The sequence below is a fragment of the Crinia signifera genome, chromosome 6 (assembly GCF_055691185.1).
Source record: "Crinia signifera chromosome 6, ASM5569118v1, whole genome shotgun sequence".
NCBI lineage: Eukaryota > Metazoa > Chordata > Amphibia > Anura > Myobatrachidae > Crinia > Crinia signifera.
This window is the reverse complement of record NC_139222.1, coordinates 231,931,015-231,942,725: the sequence shown is the minus strand read 5'-3', so window position 1 is coordinate 231,942,725 and position 11,711 is coordinate 231,931,015. Positions and strand designations below refer to the sequence as shown.

Genomic DNA, 11,711 nt, shown 5'->3' with positions numbered 1-11,711 from the left:
ACATGACTCTCAGCTAATTAACTGAGAACACGGGGCCTTATTCTGATCGGTGCGGCCGGATCCGAATATGCGGCCAGGACCATGCGTGCGAAACCCCGCCTTCCATACGGATCGCCAACTCCGTCCGTACGCGGTAATAAGCTGTCCGAACGGACCGCACGTGTATTTTTCATGGAATACGCCTCCTCCATCTCAGGGAACCTCCCCCATCATTCGATGGTCGCAGACCTTCGAATGCAGGACCGAGTGGTCCACCAGCTCCCGCAACCTCAGACCACACGGACATTTTTTCGTGCAAAAGCAGGGATCTGGGCGGGCAGCTGACATCCGGCGATGTCATATGTCCGCCCCCTACACGTGCGTCACGGCCGCATTACCATACGTACGCCCAGCGTTTGCATGGGAACGCCCATGAAACGCGGGGCGTATGCATATGGTAATGAGCCCAAATAGCCCTTCACGCCCCTCTCCACCCCCTGTTCGGAGTGTTCACATTTCATGCGGGATTTTGCCGTACGCCCCACTCACACATGCGCAGAGACGCCTCTGCACATGCGCAGACACAAAACATCGGCGGCACGAACGCACGCGGATATTACCGCACCAACCAGAATAAGGGCCCCTGTGAGATATGGCTGCAAGAGGAAATCTTGGGATATATAGCAGGATCCATCTGTGTATAGGTTGACGCCATAAGGGTCAAAAGGTTAAAATGATAATGTGACGTTTAAGGGAAAGGGGGAGAGGAAGATGGACCAGTGCACAGGTTGGTGTCGTAATGTATGAATGTAGGAGAATAATTATAGCTATCCACAATAGAATTTAATTATGAGAACAGGAGGTTCCCCAAAGAATCACGAATCACCCTAGAGAGTAAGGATTAATGGAAAGAAGAAGAAGGAACGACTCTCTTTTGTGTTGGGGCACTCTTTAGTTTAATGATTGTATCTAGTAATCTATACAGTTATGACTACTAGATTATCTGGAATGAAATATCGGTGGGATTGAGGGTACTAGCTCAAAGAAGGGGAGTGAAGTGGGAGAATGCTAGTTACACATTGTGAAAGAGGGTGGAATGTTCCACCTAAAGGTGAGTTATTAGCGTTTAAAAATTAACTTTTATTAGGTATAGGGTAAAATAATTTCTAGACAGACATTTACAGACATATAACACAAAACATTTAGACATGTAGACAAATTAGGGTAACACTTAAATATCTGTGCCCATGGGGCACTGTGTCCTCCTGTAATGCCTCCACTGAGGTCGGTTATGTACGAAATCCCAGGTGGGATTAGTGCCTCCTCTGAGGTAGGTTGAGTATTAGAGTCCCTGCTGGGATAGTTGAGCCCTATCACTTGCCAGAGGTGGCTCAATCTCTGTTTGAAAGGTCCCTCGTTTCAGGAGGGGATTTAATAATTGCGGGGTCAGGGGTTCCACTGATGGAGCTTAGACGTTCCTGCACCGGGCGAGCCGGATCCCTGGGGTAACGATTGTGCAAAGAAAAAGCCTTTGCTTTGGGGGGCTGGACGGAAATCTTAGTGTCCAATCGGGTCCTTTATTTCTCAATGAGTGTACTGTGTCCACCGTTTAGGGGATTAATTTTAGACACTGGGGTTCTTGTTCCCCATAAATGCGTCCACGCTAAGATCAGGTAATTCGTCTGACTCTGGCCAGGGATATACCTTCTAGTACATCTCGGGTCAGGTTTACTCGGTACATACAAAGGAAATCACATGGCATGCTACATATCTCACGAATAGGATCAACAATTACCAGCATGAACTTTAAACCCGTGTAACACAATTTTCCTCTTTTTGGCGAGGAGATTATCAAAAACGTTTAGCCCAAGAGAACCCCTTTGGATCCTTCTCACTTCCCTGAGAGGAATCACAGTGCAGACATCAATTTCTATCTTTGGTCACAATGTTACATTTCCTGAGCAATAATATTCCCAGCAGTATTGACCTTTGTACAGAGATTGACTACAGTGTATGCAGTTTAAGGCTATGTGCTCATTGCACCATTACACCATTCTAAAGCATCCAAAAAATGTCATTGAATCTATGCACAATTATTAAATACTTAGAGAAGGGGATATTTCGATAGATCATGGGTCTCGTTACTCATACATGAGGACACAATATACCGGCCCGTAGTGGCCCAGTTACCAATAATCCCTTGGAAGGGTGAATATTTAATTATTCTGCCTCCCAAACAAATACAGAGTCTGTCTCACAAAGTCACGTGAGAACCGCACAGTAGATAGGCTGGTTTAGGTGAAGCTTCACTGAGTTTACATATTACATTCGTGAAATTATTTCAAATAGACACATCTTAATCACGGGAAAGAGGTAGCAGTATAGACTGACTACTTCTCCCGCAAGGAGACAGGGATAGGGCTGAAAGGAGGGGGAGTAAGGGAGGGTGGGTGGGGAGAAGAGGCGAGTACGGGTGAGAATAGGGTAGAAGTAGGGGGTTAGGGTCCCGGTCTGCCCAGTGGGTATGGGTGGTCCCACCGACTTTATATACCCGTAACAGAAGGGAGAGTCTGGTTCAAGGCAGGAAAGTCTCCTTTCCCCTCTGGCAGGTTATCTACTCCAACTGTCAGCTGCCACTTGGTGAGAGTGGGCTTTTGAGGGTATTGTGGGGGATGTTCCCAACCTTGTGGGGTATCCGGTCAGGGGTGAACAGTGAAAGAATGCTCAGTGTGATCCTCTATAGTAAGCGGCTGCTGCCCAGCTTTATATACCTGTGGGCTCAGGGTGGAATACTGTTCTATGGGAGAGGTCACCCTTCTCCCACAGTACCTTCAGACGCCCTGGGCCGGTTACCGTCAGTTTGTCGACGGACCTCAGAGGTATGGCGGGTGAGCGGGCTTGTGTTGGCGCAAAAAGAGGGATATGTCACAAGAGCAGTCAAGTGGGGAAACTGCTGTCAGCCCTATCCCTGTCTCCTTGCGGGAGAAGTAGTCAGTCTATACTGCTACCTCTTTCCCGTGATTAAGATGTGTCTATTTGAAATAATTTCACGAATGTAATATGTAAACTCAGTGAAGCTTCACCTAAACCAGCCTATCTACTGTGCGGTTCTCACGTGACTTTGTGAGACAGACTCTGTATTTGTTTGGGAGGCAGAATAATTAAATATTCACCCTTCCAAGGGATTATTGGTAACTGGGCCACTACGGGCCGGTATATTGTGTCCTCATGTATGAGTAACGAGACCCATGATCTATCGAAATATCCCCTTCTCTAAGTATTTAAGAATTGTGCATAGATTCAATGACATTTTTTGGATGCTTTAGAATGGTGTACTGGTGCAATGAGCACATAGCCTTAAACTGCATACACTGTAGTCAATCTCTGTACAAAGGTCAATACTGCTGGGAATATTATTGCTCAGGAAATGTAACATTGTGACCAAAGATAGAAATTGATGTCTGCACTGTGATTCCTCTCAGGGAAGTGAGAAGGATCCAAAGGGGTTCTCTTGGGCTAAACGTTTTTGATAATCTCCTCGCCAAAAAGAGGAAAATTGTGTTACACGGGTTTAAAGTTCATGCTGGTAATTGTTGATCCTATTCGTGAGATATGTAGCATGCCATGTGATTTCCTTTGTATGTACCGAGTAAACCTGACCCGATATGTACTAGAAGGTATATCCCTGGCCAGAGTCAGACGAATTACCTGATCTTAGCGTGGACGCATTTATGGGGAACAAGAACCCCAGTGTCTAAAATTAATCCCCTAAACGGTGGACACAGTACACTCATTGAGAAATAAAGGACCCGATTGGACACTAAGATTTCCGTCCAGCCCCCCAAAGCAAAGGCTTTTTCTTTGCACAATCGTTACCCCAGGGATCCGGCTCGCCCGGTGCAGGAACGTCTAAGCTCCATCAGTGGAACCCCTGACCCCGCAATTATTAAATCCCCTCCTGAAACGAGGGACCTTTCAAACAGAGATTGAGCCACCTCTGGCAAGTGATAGGGCTCAACTATCCCAGCAGGGACTCTAATACTCAACCTACCTCAGAGGAGGCACTAATCCCACCTGGGATTTCGTACATAACCGACCTCAGTGGAGGCATTACAGGAGGACACAGTGCCCCATGGGCACAGATATTTAAGTGTTACCCTAATTTGTCTACATGTCTAAATGTTTTGTGTTATATGTCTGTAAATGTCTGTCTAGAAATTATTTTACCCTATACCTAATAAAAGTTAATTTTTAAACGCTAATAACTCACCTTTAGGTGGAACATTCCACCCTCTTTCACAATGTGTAACTAGCATTCTCCCACTTCACTCCCCTTCTTTGAGCTAGTACCCTCAATCCCACCGATATTTCATTCCAGATAATCTAGTAGTCATAACTGTATAGATTACTAGATACAATCATTAAACTAAAGAGTGCCCCAACACAAAAGAGAGTCGTTCCTTCTTCTTCTTTCCATTAAAATGATAATGGTCAACACAATTTGTTTACATTTTTTGTATATTCGCCACACTATGGACAGATTACTGTTCACGATCATAATCCACATGGATAGTAAATCAAGAAAATGTTGGAAAAAAGAAGAAAAACTAATGTGTGGACATTTTTTGTGTGAACCATTGTCATGTCGACGCTTTGAACCTGTCAACTTTAAGCACTGATCTTTCATCTGTCGGCCTTTTGTAATAGTCAACTTAATGCATGTTGAACATATGTAGACATCCAATTTAGATACTGTAGATCAGTCACCTGAATACCGCAGGATGTTTGTTACTATTTAGTGTTTATATTTAGAGTAATACTTCCCTTGAATGTTTCATTTTTAACAATTCTAACAGAGTCGCCTCTTTTATGGCTTATGATGTTCCATGATGGCTAAATACTGTACAGTCATAAATCATTGCTTAAGATCATTATTATGCCAGGGGTGCTTACCAATCCTGAATGTTTTACATTGCTGTTGGTCTGCTACACTATTGACTCACATGATTGATGTACGTAGAAAGTGCAGTGCAGTAATTCTATGATTTCTGAATGTAATACCAGTCTTTAATGAAAATGCATCTTATGTAATCTGGATAAATGACATAAAGATGTAGTGTGAATTCAGTCAAATCAATTACACATGCTCAAAAAAATCAGATTTAATAATATTGTGGTTTATATGATTAAAGTGTCTGTGTTTTCCTGTCCAGTCAATAGTATTATAAGCTAAGGTATGAACCTAAATCACGGTTACCAACCTTTTTTCTCTTCCTTACCCTTAATTAGGCTTTTCATTTATGAGTACCCCCTCCTCTCAATTTAATATTTCTACAGTACTTATGAGTGGAGTGGAAGTGAACGGTTTTTGTTTTCATGTCCTTATATTAAGGGGTAGCGGTAGAGTAGTGTGCGGTCACAAATCAGGTCCCTCTGTGTCTGGCCGCTCACTGTGTACTGACTTCGGTGTTCCTGCTAACACCTGTAGAATACCGCTGCTTCCTCCTCCCATTTCAGTGTGGGGCAGATCAACTCTACTGTCTGAGGGCAGAGCGGGTAGCTCCCAGTGGATTGATGGTTGGGCAAAAGCACAAGAAGATACTGATGATGCTGCAAATAGATTCGAAAGTGACTCAAGATGGTTCATCTCCACAGCAAAGGGAGATTTCATCCACCAACAGGAGACTTGGTTTTTTTCTTTCGCCATTACTAATATTATTTTCAAGTTACCCCCCAACCGGTCTGCAGTGTACCCCCAGGGGTACATGTACCCCAGGTTGGGAACCACTGACCTAGATAAATGAAGCTATTGTACCACCATCTGCTTGAATAACTACTGCAGAATTGTTATAATATAGGAGCACAATTTAGCTGGAATTCTTTGTATTGGTAAAATTACTCATAGAATAGTTCTTTAACACTTACAGAATAGTTATGTAACACTTGAAGAATAGTTATGTAACACTTGGAGAATAGTTATGGATTTCAATGTTGGTCAAATTTGACTTAATTGTGTCTTTGGGATGACTGAGACAGATATAAACCAATCAATAGTTGTCATTTATTCTCTTTATCGGGAAACTCTGCAACAGTGTGAACTGAAATGTTTAGGATTGAATAGAAGACAATACATTCTTGCTGGGAAAAAATGATGTACTACTGTATAGAATCTTGAGAAAACATTGCAATTTCTTGAAACAATCTTCAGAAGTTATGCTCACATTGAAGTGGAATAACTTTTTTTCTTATAATTAGTTTTAAAATATGTTTACAGTAATTTGATAGTAGAAAACTTAGTATTAAAGTAATTATAGGATCTAATATGCATATTTTCTTAAATGAGAAATGCATTTTTATGAACAAATTCATGTGCAGCACTGAACGAATATATACGGTGCAAGAACCAGTGACCGTTGTTCTTACTATTAAAGTTGTGGATCTCTGGATATATATGATATGCTCCTTGATAGGGGCTTCTTGCTCATTGCCAGGGATTTCTTGCTCATTGCCAGTGGTTTCATGCTCATTGCCAGGGATTTCATGCTTGTTGCTGGGGTTTCGTGCTCATATATCTTCATGGATATATAGAGCAGGATCTTTGCTTTCATTATTCTATGTTGATCTGTCCTGCTCCTTTCATAATCTTACTCTGGAAAGGCAGTGCAAATGTTCTCTGTGATACCACATTGCGAATATTGCATTATGTTCATCCATATTTACAAGGGATACGGTCATTAGATCAACACCTATTATGTTAACATACATTAGGTCGACCACTAAAGGTTGACATGGAAATAGGTCGACATGGTTGGAAGGTCGACAATGGCAAGGACCATGTTGAATATGTCGACCGTTGGGGAGACAAAAAATGAAAAACTCATGTCGACCTTTTGACTATTAACCTTGCCATTGCCCACATCATGCTTCTGTCGACCTTCCAACCATGTCCACCTTAAACATGTTGACCTTTTAATTTGTTGAACTAAGCCATGTTGACCTTTAATGGTCCACCTTATGCATGTCAACCTAATATTGGTCGACGTAATGACCCATACTCATTTTCAATGACACACATGGACTGTCAACCATCTTCTAGTGCAGTGAACCTTGACACTCCAGCTGTTGTTGTACTACACATCCCAGCATCCCCTGAATCAGTTTTAGGAAGGCCAAATAGTAAAACTGTAACAGGGCATGCTGGGATGTGTAGTTCAGCTACAGCTGGAGTGTCAAGGTTAGCCATCACTGTTCTAGTGGGTGGATCAGGGAGTTCCTCGAAGTGTTTGCTTTATTAGCGTGGATGCACCTAGTTACATGTTCAATTGCAGGAATTATTTTACTTAATTGAAGGGGCACATTTATGGGATGTTTTTCTTTACAACGTAATTTGATATTCCCAGGTATTAAGGAGGTCACAGTAATCAATATTATCATTCTTGTTTACCTCCAAGGTGAATTTATATCATCAAAACAATTTAATTTAATAACAAAATTCAAACACAAAAGTGTTACCGTTTCTTTATACTTCTGAATAATTATATGTTTATTCTTAAGACCTTATCACATTAATGCAAAGTCATGATCCTGTGTTCCCATAAGATTTTCTTCATTATATAACTGACAGATAAGAGTCCTGAAGTACCTAGCACTTGATCATGTTTTTTCATTTAGGAGTGATTTACAAATGCTTCATTACCCTGCCGTTCCTCTTATCACACCGCATAATAGTCTAACCTGACAAACAAACTCATCTCTCAAACCTGCCAATAATTTTACAAGGTAAAACAAATAAGGAAAGGTTAATAATGACGAATGTGTTTGGCGTTCTAAGTAGAGTTATAAAACATATAAAATGACAAAACGATTACACTGATGCCATACAATTCAACATAATTTGATGTAATTAGGTAAGCTAAATTAAAATGAAGACTTTTTAATAATATAGTACTATGATATAATGACGTAAAAACCCAAATTGAGCCCGCAAATGTGACCCCAAAAAGTGTCTGGTGAGCTGAATGAGAATTGTAACACATGAACTACAAAGTTAAATACTAAATAAAAAGTCATCAAATGACTGCAATTACAGATCACTGTATTAATTAAATGTAACATTATACAAGGGTGTTGCATTGATGCCAATTATTGAGACACTGCTCTACTGAAATATACAAAACAGCAATTCAAATGTAAACGCAATGGCTTGTAAATAAATGTTACTAGTGGTAATCGGAAGCTGGCATGGTTACTATTATCCCTTTTACACTAGACTAGGCCTGGGTGCGACCTAGCCCTCTCTTAGGGGTAGATTTATGAAGCAGTGATAAGGGTGGAGAAGTGATACAGTGCCTGGTAATTTATCACCGGCCAATCATCTCCTATTTAAACCCAGCCTGTAACTTAACAGTCAGGTGCTGATTGGCCAGTGATAAAGTACCAGGCACTTTATCACTTCTCCTCCCTTATCACTGCTTCATAAATCTACCCCTTAGAGTGGCGGCTAGATGTGGCTTATTGGCAGTGCAGCGATGACACTGGACATGTGACCAGTGCCGGCACTTGGAGATTAGATCCATATTCTTTACATTAATTCCAGGTAATGTTAATGCAGCTTAATCATTTACACTGCACAGGGACCAACCTTGCAAGCTAGCCGGATCACTGGTCACTGGTTATCCAATTATCATGGTGCATATGACAATAATCCATATTTTTGCTGGCAGTGGAAAATGGCTATAAGGACTAAAAACACACATTCAATTCTTCTAATAGGTTAAGGTTAAAATTTATTGGAAGGGTCCTTTCCCATTAATTGAAATAGCATATGAGGAGAACATGTAAGAAGAGTATATCATAGTTTTTACCATATCCTCTTTTTTATTATTTTTAGATTGGTAACAACTATAGCCAGTGTTGTTGACACTCTTGTTTATTTTATTTACACATTATAAGGGGGTATATTCAATTAGCTGCAGTGCCAGTAGCTATTCAGTTGCACTTACCGTGAGTCACTGCTCAAACCCTTGTACGGTTTCTACAGACATCTGCAGTAAGTGCCCTTTACACAGCCTCCATGATTGCATTGACCATAGCTGTGTTCAGTTATCCCAAAACCTATGGGTTAATGTCATAGGCGTGCGCAGCTCATTTTATTAGGGTGTGCACCGTCAAAGGGGTGTGAGTAGCTCCACCTATTTGGCGTGTCTAACACCGCCAATCAGGTGTGTCTTCCGTCATCTATTGGCACTTGCTACAATATAAATGTCTCTCATCCACACCATAATCTCCTGCCTATTTCAGTTTTCATCTTCTAATTACTCTTTGTAACACTAACAGCACATGCAGATAATGTCATACACATATATGGATGACGCAGGTATGTAATAATATGACAGTGGTCTAGTACAATTACCAATGCAAACATACATTATTAATTGATGGGCGCTTCTTTAAATGGAATACAGTTCTAAAAAGCAAAAGTCTTTGGCTAAAGGTATGGCTGGTATTGCTAGCAGCAGGAAGGTGTTCATAGGGGTGGGCACAGCATTAAGGGGTGCCTGTGCACCCTTAACACTCAATGTGCGCACACCTATGGTTAATGTGTGTTAGTCGTGGGTGCAACGCAGAATGAAAAGGGGTATACAATTGAATAACAGAAGCACTTTGCTTTTCCTTCCTGTATAAGCCTGCCACCAATTTGTGCAACTATCTAATTGGTCTACGGGAGGCAGCCCTCACACATATTACACGTAACATTAAAGGTATGTTTACGGTATATGTTTTTACTAACACCTCCTCCATGCTATGTGTGGTTCCCCATCTACTGATAAGAACTAGCAGCTGGGGAAGCCAAAACATGATGCAGATATTATTTGGTTATAACAAAAATGTTAATCTAAGGGTTTATAGAAATAAAACAAACAACTTTTATTGACACTGTGCTAGTATATTACTGGAAGTGCACAAGGACTGAATTTAATCCACATAGCAGGTATAAGGTCATTGGGAATACAATGTCTAGGGTGACAGTCACTAGGTCAACCACTAATGGTCGACAGTGACTAGGTCGACAGCTTGAAATGGTCGACATACAGATGGAGTGCCTCTCAGCCAGGTCATGGAATTGACAGATTCCCTGAGCTGACACAGGCTGGCGGAGAGGTGCTCCACCTGATGGGGACACGCGAGCGTCTCACACGTACGCGCATCTCCATCAGCATGGTGCAGTACAGTAGCGGGGAGCAGTTTTCCTGCCTGTCTCTGCTTCAGGAGGGCTGCTAGGAGGTGCAGGAGACCGGCGGCAGGTGCGGAGGGCTCTGACGGAACGGGGCATGCAAGCTTCTCATGCGTGCGCGCCCCCTTCCATTGATTGACGATTCTATCGCCAGGAGCAGCTCCGACAGGATCTGCTCCATCTGTACACAAGATCGACATTGACAAAAAGTCAACACACAGGGGTTTTTTGTACAAAAAAAGGTGGTTTTTCATATTTTACTATCCAAGTGCATATAGAGTGGGAATACAATAGTGTGCTGACTTTAGCAAGGCACTGTGCCCAAAGCACGGTACACTTATACGGTGTTCATGTTGACATAGAGACCAAAAGAATAAAAAAGTCATGTCGACCTTATTCAGGTTGACCATGTCTATGTCGACCATAAGCATGCATCAACATTTTGTCAGTGTTGACATTGGGTATGTCCACCATTCCAAGGTGTCCACTTAGTCACTGTCGACCCTTAGTGATCAATATGTGGCCACCTACAAGGTAAATCACATATAATAAAATATTTATATATACACTATATCAAAATTGGCATTAATAGACTACAGAGAAATATAAGTAGTCCATTAATTAATTCATTAATGAATTTTCCTTTGAGAATAAATAAGGACTTTATCATCTATATACATATTTCTAGTATCCATGAGTCTCCAAAACACTGCCATCTGCTGGCAGAGAGTGAAACTACATCTCGTTCTCATACATGCACAAACACAGAAGTTAGTAGACTGGCTTTCGAAGCTTTTGCTTTGAGCGGGCAACTAGTATAATAAATAAGGTTCTTATTTATTCTCAAAGGAATATACATTCCTAGTCTGTTAACTATATACTATGTATATAGTTAACAGACTATAGTTCTCATGCTATAAAATAGAACATGTAGTCTATTGATGACAATTTAAAAATAGTGTATATATGTTATGTTATATGTGATTTACCTTTTAGGTGGCCACCTATTGATCCTATTATTTTTATATATATATTTTTAAATTAATTAAAGATTTATTCTCTACTTATGCTGTTTTGGTTACGGTAAATGCATTAATTCTTTGGGAGTCTTCCAGAAAGTTAGGAACGCTCCTGCATCCATTTCAATTTAACCTGAAATGGGCAGGAGGAGTTGGATGATTCTCTGCAAATGGCATAAAGCTATTGTTCATGGAATTAAGTCATACAGTTTGCCAGGTTGCCCCCAACAATGGTCACCACCAGTGGAGACTCCAGAAGGGTGTTTATAGCTGGCAATAGTGGTCTCAAAAAGTGAGGAGTAATGCTGTGTACACACGGGGGAGATATATTGCTCAGCCATATATTGCTGAGCAATATATGGCTGAGCAATATATTGCTCATTTTCTCCTGTTCATCAGCGACCAGAGATGGTCGCTGATGAAAAAGAAACTGCCGGGGGGAGCCCAGCAATGGTAATCAGCTGGTCGCAGGAGCATGT

General features: G+C 41.3%; 1 protein-coding gene across 5 annotated transcripts in view; it reads left to right on the top strand.

Annotated features, from left to right (window-relative positions):
• The window catches only part of PCDH15 (protocadherin related 15), a 1,154,330-nt gene that overhangs the window by 581,546 nt on the left and 561,073 nt on the right, over window positions 1-11,711 (top strand). The window lies entirely within an intron of this gene.